The following is a 20,241-nucleotide window of genomic DNA, read 5'->3' as shown; positions in this document are numbered from 1 at the left end:
GGTTCTCCCCAAGGTAGATTCTCTTCCAAATCTTCTTATGACCTCATCATTAATGTTGAAGATCATAACTTTTGTTGGAATTGGATTTGGAAATTAAAAATTTCTCAAAAACTCAAAGGCTTCTTATGGCTTGTTATGCATGGCCGACTCCTCACAAACCAACTCAAAGTCAACAGAGGTTTTGACTGCAATGATCTTTGTCCTAGATGCCATTCTAATGGGGAAAACATGAGCCACCTCCTTAGAGATTGCTATTACTCAAGGGAGTGGTGGAAAAATTTGAAAAATGATCAATGGATTAGGGATAGCATTGATAAGCCTCTGGATGTTTGGCTTTCTTTCAATCTTTGTGATAAAACTAAACTTGCAAGTATCAACTGGAACATATGGTTCACTGTCACCCTTTGGTTCATCTGGAAAGGTAGGAATAAAACTATTTTTGATAATTGTGATGTTCACATTAGTGATAGCTTATGCCTAGTGTTCCAGTATACTCAAGAGATCCATGAGGCTTTCCAATGCCCCCTAAGCTCTGATCATCAAAGAATTAAACTAATCAATTGGTTGCCTCTTCCTACAGGTAATATTAAGCTAAATGCTGATGGATGTGTCAAGGAAAGTTTGGGAAAAGCTGGTTTTTGAGGACTCTTTAGAGATGCAAAAAGTTCTTGGATTCTGGAATACTCTGGAAAGTTGGATGTAGCAACAAGCCTCGAAGCAGAAATATGGGCTATTTATCGCAGAACAACCATCATTCATGAAAAAGGTTGGAGAAATGTGATAATTGAAACAGGCTGTCAAGATGCTGTTAACCTCATCAATGATAGAGCTCATCCAAATTGCCCTTACCGTGCTCTTGTGGAAGACATTAAATTCCTTACTTCTCGTATGGACTGCACTATCAAACACATTTTTTGAGAAGCCAATCAGTGCGCAGATGCCCTTGCTCATATGGTAGAAAACCAAGTGGAAGATTTGAAGATCTATGAAGACCCTCCTATTTTGTTATGGCCCATTCTAGTGGCTGATATGGTTGGAATTGTGTATGAGAGGGATTAACCCTCTCTTTTCTTTTCTTTTTTCTGTTTTTTAACTTTCCTTATTACCTTAAAAAAACAAAAAACAAAAATTAAACTAAACTAAGGTTTCATTTGACAATGGGTAAGAGTGTAAAAATGTTCCGTGAATCGTCCGAAACCTACCTCCATCTTGGGTGGGCCCAGCCCAGCTAAGCATCCTGAGATCTTAGGCCTGGCCCTTTGTTTGGAAGCACAGCCCACCGGCCCGATCCAAAATTTTTTTTGCCCTGCGACCAGCACATCCTAGCCCAGCCCAACTCGCGGCTCACACCCCTCAAACGTTTCTCTCTGTCAATAGACAGAAAATTCAAAAAAAATCAAAAAATCAAACTGTCATCTGACCATTTACACCCAACAGTCTAATTTTTTTTTTACAAATTAACCCCTCGTCTCAAACTCCTATAAATACTATCCATTTCACACTATCCCTTTCACATTTTATTTCTCACAAATAATTCTCTCTCTCAAACTCTCAACTCTCTCAATTAATTTTAAAGTCTCATACTTAAGTGGCAATTACAATTGTGCAAGAAAAAATTTTTATCAGAAGAAATTAATTTTTGTATCGTATTCGGCAGTCGGTAACATTAATTATTTGAATTAAATTTATTATTTACTCATTTTGCTACATTAATTATTTCTTAACATATATTAGTTGTCATTGTTTACTCATTATTTAAATTAATTGTTAGTTCTTATATATTATTTTACTTACATTACTATGGATCTTAATATTCCTAATGTTTATGTCAATATTGATGCATATACTACACAACATGAATCTGTTGATTTTTTTTCTAATGTACCTAATATCCCTCTTCCAACAACTAAATCATCATCTAGGGACACGACTAATAGTGTTTGAGATTATTTCAAAAAAATATCTATAAGTAATCCTGATAGTACAATTATATTTCAAGCAGAATGTAAATATTGTGTACATTTACTTAGTATTACATTTACAGGGGGTATTAGTCATTTAAAAAGGCATGTTAACAAACATTTACAAAGTCAACAGCCTGATATTAGAAATTAAATACAATTAGGGGCTTCATCAACTAGTCATTTTGTTGGCTACATATTTTGTACAAGCCAATTACAATTTGACGCGTGGCAGAATAAGGATAATATAGGAAGACTATTCAAGTCTTCGATCCTGATCGTACACGTGGCAGTTAGTATTGGTTATTACGAGATCTGAGTAGCAGTGAATCAACAAAGAGATGCAAGGTGATGTGGCTTCAACGGTTACTCACATTTAAATTCAAATTTAGGAGGGAAGCCTAACTGCAAGTGATGGCACAGTGGAGCTAATTATAAGGCAACATGATCAACGATCATGGAGGAGCAGTTCGACGATTGAAAGTACAGTTCGATGGTCATCCTCGAGAAGTATAAATAGCAGAGAAGGCCCAGAAAAAGACCCCCAGATTCAGATCCAAAAAGCCAGTCTTATTATACTTATTTTCCATTGCAGTTTTACATTTCCAGTCTTACATTTCCTGTACTTTAAATTCCTGCACTGCACTTCGTTCATAGGAGTTGTTTCAAGTAGATTGTTGCTGTAAACCCCTACGAGACTGAGTTTGGATCATTGTAAGTTTTTCATTTTAATGAAATACTTCAACTGTTCTTCATTTGATTGTTATATTGCTTAATTCTTCTAAATCAAGCCACCGGTAAAAGTCCTCTTCATTGAGGCTGAAAGAACTAAAACATAATCGTCTGATAATTGGTTGGCAATTAATTTCCTGTAAGGACTGATTGATCCTTGCTGGCACGCTCGTAATTACAATAATAACCTTCGAAAGTCAAAAAGTCAACATATATTTTTGGCACGCCCGGTGGGACTAATTAAAATGGCTAGACGTAGGAGACAAGGAGAAAATGAACGCTTGGAAGAGGGCGTGGAATGAGAGATAGAGATACCTAATCCAGAGGATAATGTGATAACACATCTTGTGGAAACTCCCATTTTATCAGAACCTATGGTCGAACAGACCAGCACTTCAGAACAAGTACCACATGTTCGTAATATTGGACGAGACCAAGGAATTGGATCATCCACTGTTCCATCTACTTAGTCAATAAATCCATGGGGTGGCCTAGTAGATACCATGAGACAGCAGTTAATGAACATGATGGAAAGGTGGGCAACATCCTTTTTGGATCGAATGAATAACCACCAACCAACAAACGCAAGACACATGGAGGAAGTTTTAAATGTCCCTCAGCAAAGATTGGCTAGAGATAAATAGCCTATGCAAGTTGATGGACATTCTAATGGTCAAACTAGTAATCAGAACTATGAAAGACCATCACCTCAGTCTTGGTACGAGCCTATTTCGAGGCCTATAGCAGGCCAAAATGCCTCAGTACTTAACAGCGAAGCCATGCAAATTGGTGGGTCTGGCTCAGTACAAGAAAATGGTGTAAGGATGATTCCAAATCCCATGTTCGAAGCCATACCTGGTATGAGGGGGTTCACTTATCCCTTATTCGAATTTATACCCGGGGGGTTGGAAGGTTTTCCTATAAATGGAAGAGACACAACACCTGTTCCAGCACCTTTCGCAGGTCCTTTCTCAGGACAGGCTCAGAGGGGTTACCTACACCCCCAACAGCAACCTACACCACAGGGACAACCAGTCCCAAATATACCACCTTATGGACCAAGAGGACTACAGGCACAAGGTTGTCCACCAAATCCTGCATTTGTCCCTCCAATAGTGGTTCAACAGGCACAAAATATGGTCCATAGGGATCAAATTGCTGACATTGTTAGAGAGATGTGTGGACCGATGGCTCGGGGGGTCCAGACTCCTGTCTACGGGAAACCATACCCAGAATGGGTAGATAGGGTACATGAATACCCAAGAGGGTTCAGGATACCAAATTTTGCCCTTTTTTTTTATGGAAATGGAAACCAATCAATAGTGGAGCATATTGCTAGATTTGCTGCTCAATGCGGCGAATTTACTAATAATGACTATATGAAGTTAAGGTTATTCCCAAATTCCTTAACTGGGGGAGCATTTGTGTGGTATATTAACCTTACACCTGACTCTATCCAAACGTGGCAATAAATGGAAGAGGCATTTCATGCCCAATTCTTCCAATCGGAGCCAGAGGTTTCCATGGCAGACTTGGCAAGGTTGAGTCAAAGGCCTGATGAGAAAGCTACTCAGTTTATTGCCAGATGTAAAAGGGCTCGAAATAAATGCAGAGTCATCCTACCAGAGCTAGAATTCGTGAGATTGGCTCAAAATAGCTTAGAGTTTAGGCTTCGAAAGAAGTTTGACTCAACGGAGTTCAGAGACTTAGTGGAACTTACTTATAAGGTGTCTAGGTACGAAGCATTATTAGAGGAGGAGCAAGATCGAAACAATGCATCGTACAAGACATATTATAGAGATCCTAATTATGAGATTGATGCAGCAGAGTTTGTGGGGAAAGAACCTGTGATCTGTGAAGCATTAATTCATAAGGATACAACAATTGACCAACAGTTTAAAAAGAAAGACCTTCGTAGGAAATACTCTTTCGATTTAACTAAGGCAAATGACATTTTTGATCATTTGCTTGCGGCCAACTTCCTTAAGTTACCAAAAGGAGTCAAAATTCCGTCTCCAAATGAACTTAAAGGAAAAATATATTGTAAATGGCATAATTCTTGGTCTCACTTGACTAAAAACTGTATTGTTTTTCGAGACAGGATCCAGGAACAAATTCGAAAAGGAAGCCTAAAATTCCTAGTTAAAGTAGAAAAATCCATGGGGATCGACAGTAATCCATTTCCAGAACTTGGAGAAAGTGCAGCTAATGTTGTTGTACCGAACTTCCAGAATTTGTCTCTGCAGGAATTGGAAGAGGTCAATGTGCAAATGCATGTTGCTAGCTAGGCTACTATTAAAAAAGACCCTAGAAGTCTGCCAGTTGTTGGACAAGGCTCTACAAGTCAGGGAAAAGACTCTGATGAAGAAACACTGGATGATGATTCCTTGGAGGCAGCAGTTATCCAAAGAATGTGTCCCAGGTGTAGGTTGAGCTATAAGTAGCTGAAAGGGCTCTCGATTGATGGGAAGCAATACTACAGGGACATGCAGAGACGTCCTAAACCAATCGGTGCTCACAACAAAAGGCCATACCCAACTAGTGTTAGGCAGCAGCCATTAATGGTTGAGCCAACAACTGACAGAATGCATTCTAAAGGCAAGAGGCCTTTATATGAGTCCAGGCCACCTAACTATTACATAATGGAGAGCAGTCATTCTGAAAGAAGGTTGGAGAGGGGCTCAGTTTGTGGGATCAGAGCTAGAGAGTGGCCCCTTAGACCAGCATCACGCAGGACAAAAAGTGGCTACCTTCATCAAAAGTTTGAGTTAGGCCCAAAACATGAAGCCAAGGCCAAGCAGTGGCCTTCACAACCAGCATCGAAGATGGCTTCGAAGGAGGAAAGAAACAGTTCAACAGCTGTTTCAGTAAGTTCGTGGGTACCTAGAGTTCCAGATTGGTTTGTGATAGAGAACAAACCTAAGGAAGTGTCCACCCAGAGAGATGTTATTGGAAACCAAGGCAGGATGATCAAACCTCCTTTGATGGCTCCAAACAATTGGGTATTGCTTAAACACCCAAAAACAAAAGAACCAGATATGGTCCCCGTGATTTCTAGATCACAAAGAAGGAAAATTCAACGTAGGTACACTCAGTACCAGAAAGACCTGAAAGAAAGTGGAGAAAGCTCCTCATTGGTCCAAACAGAAGGAAAGAAGAATTCAAAGTTAGACCATACTCCAAAACCAACCCTACAAGACAAAATGGGTTGTAGCAGAGAACAATTGGCCAAAGTTCATTCTGAACTAAAAGCCAGAGAGAAGTCCAGTCTAGCAGGATTGGAGAAGGCTTTGATGGAGAGTGATAGCGAGACAGAAGAAGAAGTTGGCCTAGGCCAAAAGAAATGAATGGTTGAGGAAGAAATGTTCGAAGTTTTCATGGCTGAACAAACATTTTTGGTTGAAAAACCAGCCGGAAAAGACCATTCGAAGGAGTCTGTTAGTAAGGAGGTGCTAGAATGCAACATGGAAGATGCTTCTGAAGTGACTGCACAAGGTAGCCAAGAGAAGAAATAGGCACAGCCGGCCATTCAATTTGGCTCAGTATCAGTGAATATGGTACATATACTACCACATGAATTCCAAGTTGGAGATGAGGACCAAGAGGGGCAAGAATATGACCCAATTCCGGTCTCTAGCGAAGACTCACAAGTAAGTATGGTGCAAGATAATTCCGGAATGGCTACCCCAATAGAAATTGAATATGAGAGTGAAGAAGAGGTGAGTATTAACCTCTCATATCCTTTTGAGTATCCCCCGAATTCTATGACACAACATGTCAAGCCTTTATATATCAAGGCCTTCTTCGATGGGATACAATTGAACCGAGTCTTGGTGGATAATGGGGCAGCAGTGAACTTATTACTACCGAAATCTTCCTTGAAGAAACTAGGGAAAAGGAACCCTAGGTTAATCCCGACCAGCACAACCATTGCTGGTTTCGCTGGAGACAAATAGATGGCTCAGGGAATTCTACCCATCAACCTGAGTGTGGGAACCAGGGATTGCATGACGGCATTTTTCGTGATCGACAACAATGCTAAGTACAATGCTTTACTTGGCAGAGATTGGATCCACACTAACAAATGTGTGCCTTCCTCTTTGTATCAGAAAATAATGATGGCCTTGGGCAATGGGGAGACAGAGGAAATTGATGCAGATCCTCAACCCTTCATAGCCTGAGTAGACTTCGCAGAGGCCAAGTTGTACATTGAGGGAGTGACACCACTCAGTATACTAAGGAAACCTGATGGCTCAGCCGAAGTGACGGCTGATGAGGAGGTGACACACCTGAAGCACTTAGTCCAGGAGAGTGCTGATGATGAGGTTGTCGTTAAGGATGACAATGATGCCTGGTTGTAGGCAAAGAGACGAAGCACAAGAAGCCAAGTCTTTGGCTCTAATTAAGTTTTCAATATTGGATGTAAAATCAATAGTCCAGAAAGTGCAAGAGTAAGAGAAAGAAGCCATGATAATTGGCTGCAAGCAAAAACAGCAACAGGCCAGAATTTTGGCCCTTGATAAATACTGTGCATTGGACATTGAAACAAAAGTCCAGGAGATACAGGAAGAAGAAGCCTTATGGACAAAATTTGTCTATGAGGAGGAAGGTAAAGATGTTGAATCAAAGAATCTGGGAGCAGAACAAAGCAAGAAGATTGGCTCGAAGCCAGAAGGGATCAAAGAAGGAGCTTCAGTAAGTTCTCAGATACAAGACCCCTTAGAAGAAGTAAATTTAGGGGAAGGTTCTATACAACAGCCCATCTATATAAGTGCTTGTTTGAATGCTTTGGACAGGGACCAGTTGTTGGTTGTTCTGAAAAAATATAAAGATTGTTTTGCATGGTCTTATAATGAACTACCAGGATTGGATAGGTCATTAGTGAAACATAGGCTCTCTATGAGGCCTAATTTCAAGCCATACAAGTAAAAACCAAGAAGAATGAGTTTAGAAGTGATTCAGAAAGTTAAGGAGGAGATTCTTAGACTACTCAAGGCAGGCTTTATTAGGATAGCCAGGTATGTTGAATGGTTATCTAATATTGTGCTTGTAGTTAAGAAGAATGGTAAAATGAGGGTGTGCATTGATTTCAAAAACTTAAATCTAGCAACTCCAAAAGATGAGTATCCCATGCCTATAGTAGATTTATTGGTAGACAGTTCAACAGAGCATCAAATTTTATCAATGATGGATGGGCACTCTGGTTATAACCAAATCTGCATTGCAGAGGAGGATGTTCACAAGATAGCATTCAGATGTCCTGGGAATATTGACTCCTTCGAATGGGTTAAATTGCCATTTGGCCTGAAGAATGCTGGGGTTACATATCAGAGGGCTATGAACACTATCTTTCATGACCTCATTGAAGGGTATTTAGAGTGTTATATTGGTGACATTGTAGTTAAATCCCAATCCATGGAGGAGCATCTGTTTCACTTAGAAGCAGCTTTTGAAAGAATGAGAAAGTTCAAGTTAAAACTCAATCCTCTTAAATGTGTTTTTGGCATATCATCTAGAAACTTCTTGATCTATGTAGTACACAAGAAAAGAATACAGATTGACCGGAATAAAGCCAAGGCTATCATTGAAGCTAGACCTCCATCAAGTAAGAAAGAATTATAAAAGTTCCTTGGACAGGTTAATTTTCTTCAAAGATTCATTTCTAACATTGTAGGGAAAACTAAAGTATTTTCTTCCTTGTTAAGGTTGAAAGATGAAGAGGAATTTGTGTGGACAGCAGAGCATCAAATTGCTTTCGAAGGTATCAAAGCCTACTTGGCCAACCTTGATGCCACCAAAGGGTGATAAGCCCTTGAAATTGTACATAGCTGTAGCAGAAGATTCATTGGGAGCTTTCTTAGCCCAAGACAATGAAGAAGGCAAGGAGCAAGCTGTTTATTACCTTAGTAGGTTTTTAAATTCTTGTGAATGTAAATACTCAGCTGTAAAAAAACTGTGCCTTGCATTGTATTTTGCTGCAATGAAATTAAGATACTATCTTTTGCCTACAACTGTCTTGGTAATTGCAACCACAGATTTGGTTAAGTACATGTTATCTAGACCTATGTTGAGGAGAAGAATTGGCAAATAGATACTAGCCTTATCAAAATTTCATTTAGAATATGTTCCCCAAAAGGCAGTAAAATGACAAGTTTTAACTAATTTTTTGGCAGACCATCCATCTCAAACAGAAAGCCAAGAGATAATGGAACTTGGTATGACTAGTGTTGAGCCATGGCAAATGTGGTTCGATGGATCAAAAGCTAATGGCCTAACTGGAATTGGTATAGTGATTAAGTCACCACAAGGAGTAGAAACCACACATGGTTTCAGAGTGGATGAAATTACTTGTTCTAATAATCAAGCTGAATATGAAGCCTTAATAGTGGGACTAGAAATTCTTATTGGATTACAAGTTCATGCAATTGACATATTTGGAGATTCTCAATTGGTGGTTAACCAAGTGAAAGGGATTTTCAAATGTCAAAGTATAAGTATGTTGCCATACTATGTTGTTGCATTACATTTGCTTTCTCAATTTCAAATAGCAAATGTAACTCATATCCCGAGATTTTTGAATAATAGAGCTAATGATGTGGCTTAGAAAGCTTCAAATTTCAAGAGAAGGGATAATGTTCAAAGGGACATAAGCCAAACAACATATCAGAGATTAATTCCACCCTTGAATAAAAGGAATGTGGTTTTGGAAGTCAACTACAATGACTTACAAGAACAAGATTTCAGGCATCCAATAATGCAGTACTTGGCTGGCCGAAGGCCAGCAGAAAAATTAAATTGCAATCTATGCAATACATGATGTATGGTAATGCTCTCTACAAAAGAGGGGGAGATGGTTTATTAATGGAATGTTTAAGCCCAAAAGAAGCATTAACAGCTATGGCTGAGGTTCATGAAGGTATTTGTAGTGCTCATCGGCCTGGGGTGAAAATGAGATGGTTGCTTCGAAGGCATTCCTACTATTGGCCAACTATCCTTAAAGATTGCATAGAATATGCAAAGGGTTGTCAGGCATGTCAAAAGCATGGCACAATAAGGCATGTGCCCATAACTGACTTGCATACAGTAGTGAAGCCCTGGCCATTTAGAGGATGGGCCATGGACATGATGGGGGAAAATACACCCACCTTCTTCGAAGCATCATTGTTTCATTTTGGTGGCCACTGATTATTTTACTAAGTGGGTCGAAGTTAATCCATACAAAGCTGTAGACCAAACTGAAGTCATTGGATTCATTAAGGATTTAATCCATAGATTTGGTATCCCACAAACTATAACTGTTGATAATGGGACGGTATTCGATGGGAAAATGGTGAAGTCTTTTGTGGCAGAATTTGGAATTAGCCTTGTTAATTCCACCCCCTATTATGCACAAGCCAATGGTCAAGCTGAATCATCCAATAAATCCTTGAAAAAAGGAATACAAAAGGTTATGGAAGACAATCCTAGGGATTGGCATAACTTATTGTTGGATGTATTGTGGGCTTATAGAACTTCCCCAAGGTCAAGTACATGAGTCACTCCTTATGCCTTAGTATATGGGCATGATGTAGTGTTACCTGTGGAAATTAATGTCAGGTCCTTGAGGGTAAGATGCCAAGACCAGTTAGATGTTGAGCAATACCATCACAGTATGTGCTTGGAATTAGAAAGCATAGATGAAGCTAGAATTCTGGCATTACATATCATTCTTTTTCAAAAGAAGAAAGCAGCCAAAAATTATAACAAAAAAGTCAAATACATTGGCTTTGATGAAGGTGATTTGGTATGGAAGACAATACTCCCAATAGGGATTAAAAGCCATAAGTTTGGCAAATGGTCACCTAATTGGGAAGGACCATATCAAGTTCATAGAGTCCTGCGTTTTGGAGCATACCATTTGAGAAATTTGAATGGATACATATATCCCAAAAAGTTTAATGGCAGCTATTTGAAGTCTTATTTTCCAACCATTTGGGAAACACAAGGAATAAAATAAACATTAAGTACAAGAACATGAGAATACTCAAATGATAAATAAGATTTTTTTCTTCACAAAGAATTGAATACATTCTGCCATAAACTGGCCCAGAAATCATTACAATGTCTCAGTTGTTCTTTTACAATGGATGTCCTATTCTTAAATGATAAGAACAACTGGATGGTTGTGGTCATTTTTTCCTTTCAGTCAGCCAGTCCTTGGTTGGTGATCTGCAGTTTGGTGTCAGTTCAGATTAAAGCCTGGTTCACTGTAGATAGGTCCTACTCAAGTCAAGCTTTCTTCTCCAATAGTTGAGTTCGAAAGTGGGAAACAGAAGAATGTTATTCCTTTAGTTCTGATACTTCAGTATGCACAGTGGAAACAAAGTTCTAATCTTCAACCAATTTCTCCTCTGTAGCCTTGGCAGCATGGCAAATGTTGATATAGAAGTCAATAGTGGCTGCAGCCTGGGATAAATGGCTTGAGACAGTTATGCCAGATTGCTCAACAATTTTGTGGCATTGAAGGAAGCCATTCCTTAGTATAGGTCTATCTAAGGCCTCGAAGGGAATCTTCGAAAAAGATGTCAATAGCTCCAGACAGTTGTCCAAGTCTATCAGAGGTGAAGAAGGCTTACTACTGGAAGAAGAGCTCTAAAAAATTTCTAGTAAGGAATCAGCCAAAACTAATGGCTCAATCTCATCACTAGCCATTGGAGAGGTAGAAGGCAGGTCGAAGAGACTAGCTAGTCTTGCTTAAAAAATGTCTATCTCATCTGTGGACATGAAGGGGGCAGAAAGGGCTTTGGTGGAAGGCACAAAGGACTGTATAGGGATAGGAGAAATGGGTGGAGCATCTTCAGCAGTCTCTATGGTTCTAGCCACCAATAAATCAAGGGAAGAAGGGCTGGAACTAGGCAAAGGTAATAAACTATGAGTTGAAGAGCCGCCAGCACCCTCTACAGGGGAATCAGCTACCATCGAAGAGAAGGTAATAGCTGTAACTTCCTTAGGAGGAGAAGGAAGAACAAGGCTCAAAAGAGAATTAAATTGAGATAGGTCAAAAGACATGTAAGGAAGATATAGAATTAAGCCAAAAGAAAGTGATGCGGGAATACTTGGCCTTATGAAAGGTATAGAAAATATAGGGCCTGGAAGTGGCAGAATTATTTGAATGTTCTCCACATCTTGAGTTTGTTCCACTTCAACTGAAACTGAGGTAGTTCTTATTGGAAGAACATACTCAGTAGTTGTTGCTGCAAAAGAAGAAGTACAAAGTAATGTCAAGTCTTAGTACCTAAAATCTAACAAGGAAAAACAGTAGAGGCTTGAAAGAAGTTACTTGTTTCAGAAGTGATAGCAATAATAAGAGAGCTATGAAGGGAATAGTGCTCAGTAATATGTTGCCTTCTTGCAGTTTCCCTTTGGATTGCATCAGCAGCAGCAGCTTCATCTCTTAAGAATTGTTGCTGTCGTCTCTTCTTAGCTCTCTCGAAAGCAATCATGGCCTTAGGATGTTCTTGCTCCACTGTCTTGGTAGTTGCCTCATGAATAGGGTCTTCGACCAAATCAAAAGGGGAAACAGTCATCTTCCTTTTCTTTTTTCTCTGTGTTGGTACTGCCTGTTCCTTCTCAATTTCTTTCTCTTCAATCTGGGATTCAGATTCCTCAGAAGTGAGTTCCTCTACTATCACCTTGGCAGTTGTCTCATGAGTAGGATCTTGAGCCAAATTAGAAGAAGAGACAGTTATTCGCCTTTTTCTTTGTAAGAGTGTCTCTTGCTCTTGAGCTTCTTCTTCTTCTTCTTCTACCAATTGAACTACAAGTGCTTCCTTTTGAGCATCAGGCAAGAGTTTCCTTTTCTTCTTTTGCTGTTTGCTCCTAAGGAGCTGGGTCTTCTGAGGAGAATCTCTCTGTGAAGCACTCGCACCACCTTCACAAAAGAAGAATTAAGGATAAGGCTAAGAAGCATTATAAAAAAAATAAAAAGAGAAGAAACAAGGGTATCTACCTTGCTTAGAAGCAGCCCGAGTAACTCTAGAAGGAGTAGAAGCAGCATGAGTAGACTATGTGGTGGCAGGCATAGGAACTGAAGTGGTAAGAGCAGTGGGAGAAGTGGCAACTCCAACTCCTTTGGATTTAGATTGGGGCACATCCAACACCATTAATAAGTCTTGAGGAGCAATGGCCAAATGTACTTCTATGTTGGTCACCCACCAGTTTTGGTACCTCTTCAATGAGTTACCTTGAGGAAGGAAAGTGATGTATTCAAAATCGATCAAGTCCTGTATAAACTTAGAAGTTGCCCCTTCTAGTCTGGACCTTCGAACCTTTAAATCCCTGCTAGTAAGACTTAGATTGGTGTTACTGCAGAGAGGTATTGGGACCCCTTGTGAGAAGCCAAATTGTCTAGCAAATTGAGCAGGACAATAGGGCTCAGCAATGTATTTATAGGCTCTGGGGATTAGAATAGAAGCCCATATATCTTTGTGAGGAGGTGAGGCACATAACCTATCACTCAGAAAATTCTTCAACCAAGATGGGCCAATAGTAATGGGTTCGAAGGGACGAAAACTAAAAGAAGGAAGAGAAGCTGGAAGTTGGTGAAAGAAATAGAAGTAAAAAGCAAAAGTAGAAGGATAAAGTGAAGCATTGGCTAACCTCATGCCATGAGTAGAAGGGCTTGGCTCAAAAAATTTAAGGCACTTAGATTGTAATTCAGCGAAATAAGCAAAAAGCCAAAGCTGAAGTATCCAAAATGGACCCCCCTGATTGGCATCCAAGGGTTTCTCACAAAAAAGAGAACAAGCTCTATATACATGACCTAAAACATATGGAGCTAGGGCCACCTTTTTCTGTAAGACAAGAGCTTTGGTAAGAGGGGCAAATTCAGGCACAATTCTTTGAGAAGAAGTGCAAAAAAGGAATTTGCAAAGCCAATATAATATGAAAGAAAAGAATTCCCTATCAGTTACAGGGCCCTCCCTTTTGTTCTCAGCCTTGACAAAGTCACTGTAGGATGAGTTAAGGGAGGGGAGAGAAAAGGGGACTGATAAGTCAGGATAATTTGGTCCAATGGGGGTACCAATGGGAGATAATCCTAATAGATGGCAAATATCAAGAACAGTAGGGACCATCATCCCACATCTGAATTGGAAAAAATTAAAAGCAGAATTCCAGAAACAAAGGGCAGCAGGAATTAGGAAAGAGTCCTCTGAGATGGTAAACCTGGATAGTTGAAGGGCATCGAGAAGGCAGAGCTTTTAAAGGTCCAAAGTCCTAGCAGGGACAACCCGATCATACCATTCTTGCCACTCCGGTCTCACCGTGGGCCAGCATCGGTGGGGACGGTTCATCCTCCAGGTTCCCCAGTCCAGACCACCTTCGTAAAGAAGATAGTGGTCTTCTAGACGTGGATATAACGCTGGAAGCTCAATAAGAATCTCCTTGAAGATGGGCTCAAGCACATAGTCCTATTGCTCATGATGTCGAGGGATGAAAATGCGTCCATCGATGGCGCTTTTCTCATCGGTCTTGTACTTTTCACATTCTGCCTCAATGATCCTTTTTAGGGTTACAGACGGGCTTGCGCGCTCTACAACTGGTACTTTCAATGAAGAAGAAGCTATTGATTGAAAGCTTTCTCAGAGGACGAAGTTGGGAAAGGGAGTAAAGAGTCAATAGAAAAAAAAGGGTTTGTGTCTTAAACGAGCAAGTGATTTCAAAACACAAAGTAAAAGGGCTTTAAAAACCTTTGTGTCTGGGAAATGTGTCACGTAATTCGTTAAGTATTGAAAGTACAGATACGAAGAGTTTCCTTCAATATTGGTACTTTTGGAGGGAAAAATACATCCCAGATGTTGACGCCAGCTTCGAAGTAAAATATTTGGCTTCAAAACCATATTTTGGCGCGAAAAATCAAATAACAACGGCTTCGAAGCAGAGAAGCCGACTTCAAAAAACATTCCATACCGAAGGATGAAAGAACGCTCAAGTATTTGTTCGCGTAATTCGTTAAGTGCTCAAAGAACAAATACGAAGAATTTCCTTCAATATTGGTATTTGTGGAAGAAAGAAACACATCCCAGATGTTGATGCCAGCTTCGAAGTAAAATATTGGCTTCGAAACCAGATTTTGGCGCCAAAAGTCAAATAACAACGGCTTTGAAACAGAGAAGCCGACTTCGAAACACATTCCATATCTAAGGATGTAAGAATGCTCAAGTATTTGTTTACTTTAAAGGGATTAAAGACCTGTTTTTGGTTTCTTAAATGAGAGTGACGTCATTCGAAGCAAAACTTGAGACTCCTTCAGGATGGGAATTGGTATTCGAAACATCAAAACCGTTAGTTGGTTTATAGATATATACAAAAAGAAATTGTCTTTTCGAACTAAAACAGTGCAGCCCTCAAAAGGAGCTTCCATATTTTTTGAACTGTTGTTCGAAGGAAAAAAGGACAATTTAAAATTAATTGATCATTCTAACCATGGCCATATGTTGGTTATGATGAAAACAAGCTTTAAGGGGTAAGATTGTTAAAATTAGAAGCACTGAGTCCAAATAAAATCAGCAAAAATTGTCAACTTTATTCCACAAATTGGAAAAGTTCATGTTGGTTTTCTGTAGTGTTTTGTTTAAAACGATTGAGTCCAGTTTCGAAGGATAAGATTGTCTAGTTCGAAGCATTAAATTTGCTTTTAAAGACAAATGGAGATAAGATAAAACAATGCCGAACAAAGAAAAGTCTTGTTGTATTAAAGCAAAAACAATTACATTGAATGGCCCTCTTTGGGTACAAATTCAAGCTCATAAAAGTAGGGAATAGAATAAATAACAAGATCATGAAATTTGGTCCAACTATGATCAATGAATTTCTGTTCTTTCTTTATTCTATCCTCTATTTTTTCTAAGATTGGCTGCATAAGTTGATGTGCTCTTACTTCATAAAAGAGCTATTCGGCCTTTATTTCGAATGCTGTTTCTCTCAATTCTTGTTCCAACTCGTCTATATCCAAGTCATCCCAGTACGCAGAATCTTTATTCTTGAAGCTTTCAAATTCTTCAATGAAGTTCTCTGCTTCGTACTGGGCATGAACTCGAAGGGATAAGAGTTGGTCCAAAGATTGAGTAGTGGCCACAGAGGTCCGATGCCAGTGGAGGAGCAATGGAAGTTGGTCCAAAAACATGTGAAGCTCTGCTTAGGCAAGAAGATTGAGGACATGACCCCGAGTTAGAATGTCACAAGCCCATTGAAGGTTCTTGAGAGGGATGTCGTCCTCAAGGACATTAAAAGGCAAGTAAGAGAAGGCCGCAAGCAGAAGTTGGGCTTGCTTCCGCTCAGCTGGAGTAGGAGTAGGTGGAGGCTTGTAGGGAGGAAAGACCTTATCCTCAGAGAGGGCAAGCCTTAGTTTCTCTTTCCAGCAAGGAGTTGGCGGAGAAGAAGGTATAAAAGTCTCCACTTCAGGAGGAGGAGCAAGGGCAGAAGGAACGAGGGCATTAATATAATCGAGCCAGTCAGAAAAGCAATGTTTCACCTTCTGAGCTAAGAACGACGGATTGTACCCTTGTGCCTCTTCAGAGCGTCGGGCAGTGTGCACTATCTTTGTAGGCATGAAGGATGTGTACCATGCTACAAGTAGATTCTCCTCTAAACTGCGTCGACGGTCGATAGGCACGTAAGGATAGACCACCGAGCTTCGCGCATAGGAAGGGAATTCTAATGGGTTAGTAAACTCGACAAAGTGATGGTTGATTCACTCCCTTAAATCGCAGACCTCAGGTTTTGACCAGCTTGTCCAGTCAGAAGCCCCAGAGGAAGAAGAAGCTGCAACATTATCCCATGCAGAGGGTTGTGAAGAAGAACTTCCCATGTCCATATTTGCGACTTTCTGAATCAAAGGATTGAGAGCAGTTTGTTCGCAGTCCAAGGGTGAATCAGAAAAAGAGCTTCCCATGTCCATATTTGTAAGTTTATGAATCAAAGGATTAAGGGCAATGTGTTCGTAGTCCAAAGGTTGATAATTTGCAAAGGCATCCATGACCTGAATATAGAAAGGTGGGTAAAGGTGGCTAATTAATGCATGAAGGTTCTTTCGAGGAGGAACATCATCATCAGATGACTCTTCATGTGCTCGATCAATGAAGGAGAAAGCTGATTCGGCCATAGGAAGTGTATCAGTCTGTTCGAATACTAAGGTGGTGGGAATGTTCAAAAGATTGAAGAGGAGTTTTAATGCAGGTGATGAATGCCAGTTGCATCTTTGGGAGAATGCAAAGCCCATGCACGTTCTAAGATGTGGATAAAAGATCTTGATCCACTAATATCACCAAGTATTGGGTATATTAGTGCGGGGCGTAATGTTGGCTACATATTTTGTACAAGCCAATTACAATTCGACACGTGGCAGAATAAGGGTAATACAGGAAGACTATTCAAGTTTTCGATCCTGATCGTACACGTGGCAGTTAGTATTGGTTATTACGAGATCTGAGTAGCAGTGAATCAACAAAGAGATACAAGGTGATGTGGTTTCAACGGTTACTCACATTTAAATTCAAATTTAGGAGGGAAGCCTAACTGCAAGTGATGGCACAGTGGAACTAATTATAAGGCAACATAATCAGCGATCATGGAGGAGCAGTTCGACGGTTGAAAGTACAGTTCGATGGTCATCCTCGAGAAGTATAAATAGCAGAGAAGGCCTAGAAAAAGACCCCCAGACTCAGATAAAAAAAAATAGTCTTATTATACTTATTTTCCATTGCAGTTTTACATTTCCAGTCTTACATTTCCTGTACTTTAAATTCCTGCACTGCACTTCGTTCATAGGAGTAATTTCAAGTAAATTGTTGCTGTAAACCTCTACGAGGCTGAGTTTGGATCATTGTAAGTTTTTCATTTTAATGAAATACTTCAACTGTTCTTCATTTGATTGTTATATTGCTTAATTCTCCTAAATCAAGCCACCAGTAAAAGTCCTTTTCATTGAGGCTGAAAGAACTAAAACACAATCGTCTGATAATTGGTTAGCAATTAATTTTCTGTAAGGACTGATTGATCCTTGCTGACACGCTCGCAATTATAATAATAACCTTCGAAAGCCAAAAAGTCAACACATTTGTAATTATTTTCATATAATCCTATACATGCAAAAAATTCTATAATTGATTATGTTATTAAGAAAAGAATAACATTTTAATGAATGTTCCTATATATATATATATGTATATGTATATAAATCTTTTGAAAATAAGACCTTATTGGTTAAAAATAATGAAACATTACTTAATGGAACATCGACCTTAAAAATAAGACTTTGAGTAATTATCTCAATGAATTTTAAAAAGTACAACAGTTCTAATGAGGCAAGAAAAAAATATCACGTGTGACTCATATCCTATTTTCCATTAGATTCATTAATGTTGGATAGACAGAAGAGTGATATCGTAATTTGACTAAAAATATAAAATATTGATTGTCACAATCAAAATTAGAGGGCCAGAGTAAAAATTTAATAAAAATGCAACAACGCTAAGTGTAATTAACCTAATTTATAATATATGCATTTGAACTCCATTTTTGTTATTGTATTTATCTCTAAACAAATAGATAGTCTATCTACTATTTACCTACTACTATTATTATTTTACTCTGCGTTTTAACTTACCAAAATGCCCTCATTCGTTTTAGTTAGACTTTGTTTGGTATAAGATTTTTTTTTGCTATTTTAGCCACAAAAAAATAAAATAGGCTAAAAATTCAATAAAAATGTCACATCTAAACTATAATCATTTCATTTTTTCTCTCACAAAAGTTAAAAAAATAAAAAAATCTCTCCATCCCAAATAAGACTTTTTAACCCCAAATTAAAATAGTCAAAATATTAAAAAATTAAAAAATTAACCAACATCCCAAACGAAGGCTTAGATGCTTGATTGTTTGTCATCCCCGCACGGCCACAATTGCATCTCCAAGAGTTGCGGTGTTTGATAATAAATCTATTACCATTCTAAAAAGTGTGAAAACTCTTCTGCTCGGTTTAATTTAAAAATCATAATTTGAGTATAGAGTTGTGTTTTACATGTGTTATTGTGAGTTGAGTTTTGAAAAGAGAAAATTTGTTTGGTTATGAGTTTTGAAAAGAAATTTGAAAAGAGTTAAGAATTTGAGTTTTGAGTTTTAAATTTTGAATTTTGAAAAACAATTTAAATTTTGAAAAGAATTTTGAGTTTTGAGTAGTATTTTTAATTTTTTTTAATTTTTAAATATTTTCATTTTATTTTAAATATATAAGTTTTATTTTAAATATTTTTTATTTTTTATTTTATTGTTTAAATAGTTTAAACTCAAAACACAACTCCACACTCAAATCATAACCAAACATAAAACTCAAAATTCAATTCAAAAATTATTTTTAAAACTTATAACCAAACACATTATTCAACACTCAATTCAAAAACTCATTTCAAAACTCAGAAACAAACTCTTATTGAAACTCATTTTAAAATTCTATTAAAAAAAATTCAAAAAAATATTTTTTATTTTGCTCTTTAAAATTATTTTTTATTTTATATTTTCTTAAAAAAATAGTTTTTTCATTTTTATTTTTTGAAAAATATTTTTTTAATTTTTTTTGAAAATATTTTTTGTTATTTTTTTTTAAGTATTGGTCAAATAATTTGTTATGATTTAGATATATATGACGATCTAATTTTTTTTTAAATTTAAAAAAAGTAATTTTTTTAAAAAATTAAAAAATTTTAAATCTTTATAAAATAAAATAAAATATTTAAAATAAAAATTATATATTTAAAAACAATTCAACGCACAAAAAATACAATGCACATTAAAATAAATAAATAAATAAATAAATATTTACAATATAAAATATTTACCCTAAAAAAATAAAAGTAAGAAATTTTTAAATACTTAATTTTTTTTAAAAAAAATTTCAAAATGCAACTCAAAATTCTTTTCAAAACTTATAATTAAACAATTTCTCTTTTCAAAACTCAACTCAAAATCCATAGCTCAAAATATGACTCCATACTCAAATTATGATTTTAAATCATGATTCAAAAAAAAAATTGAAAAAATATATATATATTTTTTTGAATTTTTTTTTTTAAAATAGAGTTTTAAAAAGAGTTTGGTTATGAGTTTTGAGAAGAATTTTGAATTGAGTTTTGAGTTATATATTTAGTATGAGGTTTGAAAAAAAAATTGAATTATATATTTGATTATAAGTTTAAATTTTTTTTTTATTGAAATTGCGATTCCAAATGTAAACCAAACACCACCTTATTGGGGGTGTTTGGAAAGCCTTGACAGAGGCTATTTTAGTCTCAAATGGAAAAATAGCCAAAAAGCCACACCTACCATTAATTTTTTTTTAAAAAAAAAATTTGACTTTTGACCGGCTGCTGCAGCAGCGCAGCCTACACTGCCACCAACAGTGTAGGCTGCAGGTTTGTTAAATTACAATATTACCCCTATATATCAATTTTGGAAAAAATAAAGTCAAGGGTAAATTTGTCATTTCAATTTAAACATAATTTCAAACATATTT

This window comes from Camellia sinensis, chromosome 13 (genome assembly GCF_055761805.1).
Source record: "Camellia sinensis isolate YWXY chromosome 13, ASM5576180v1, whole genome shotgun sequence".
NCBI lineage: Eukaryota > Viridiplantae > Streptophyta > Magnoliopsida > Ericales > Theaceae > Camellia > Camellia sinensis.
The sequence above is the reverse complement of the archived record's forward strand: the minus strand, read 5'-3'. Positions refer to the sequence as shown.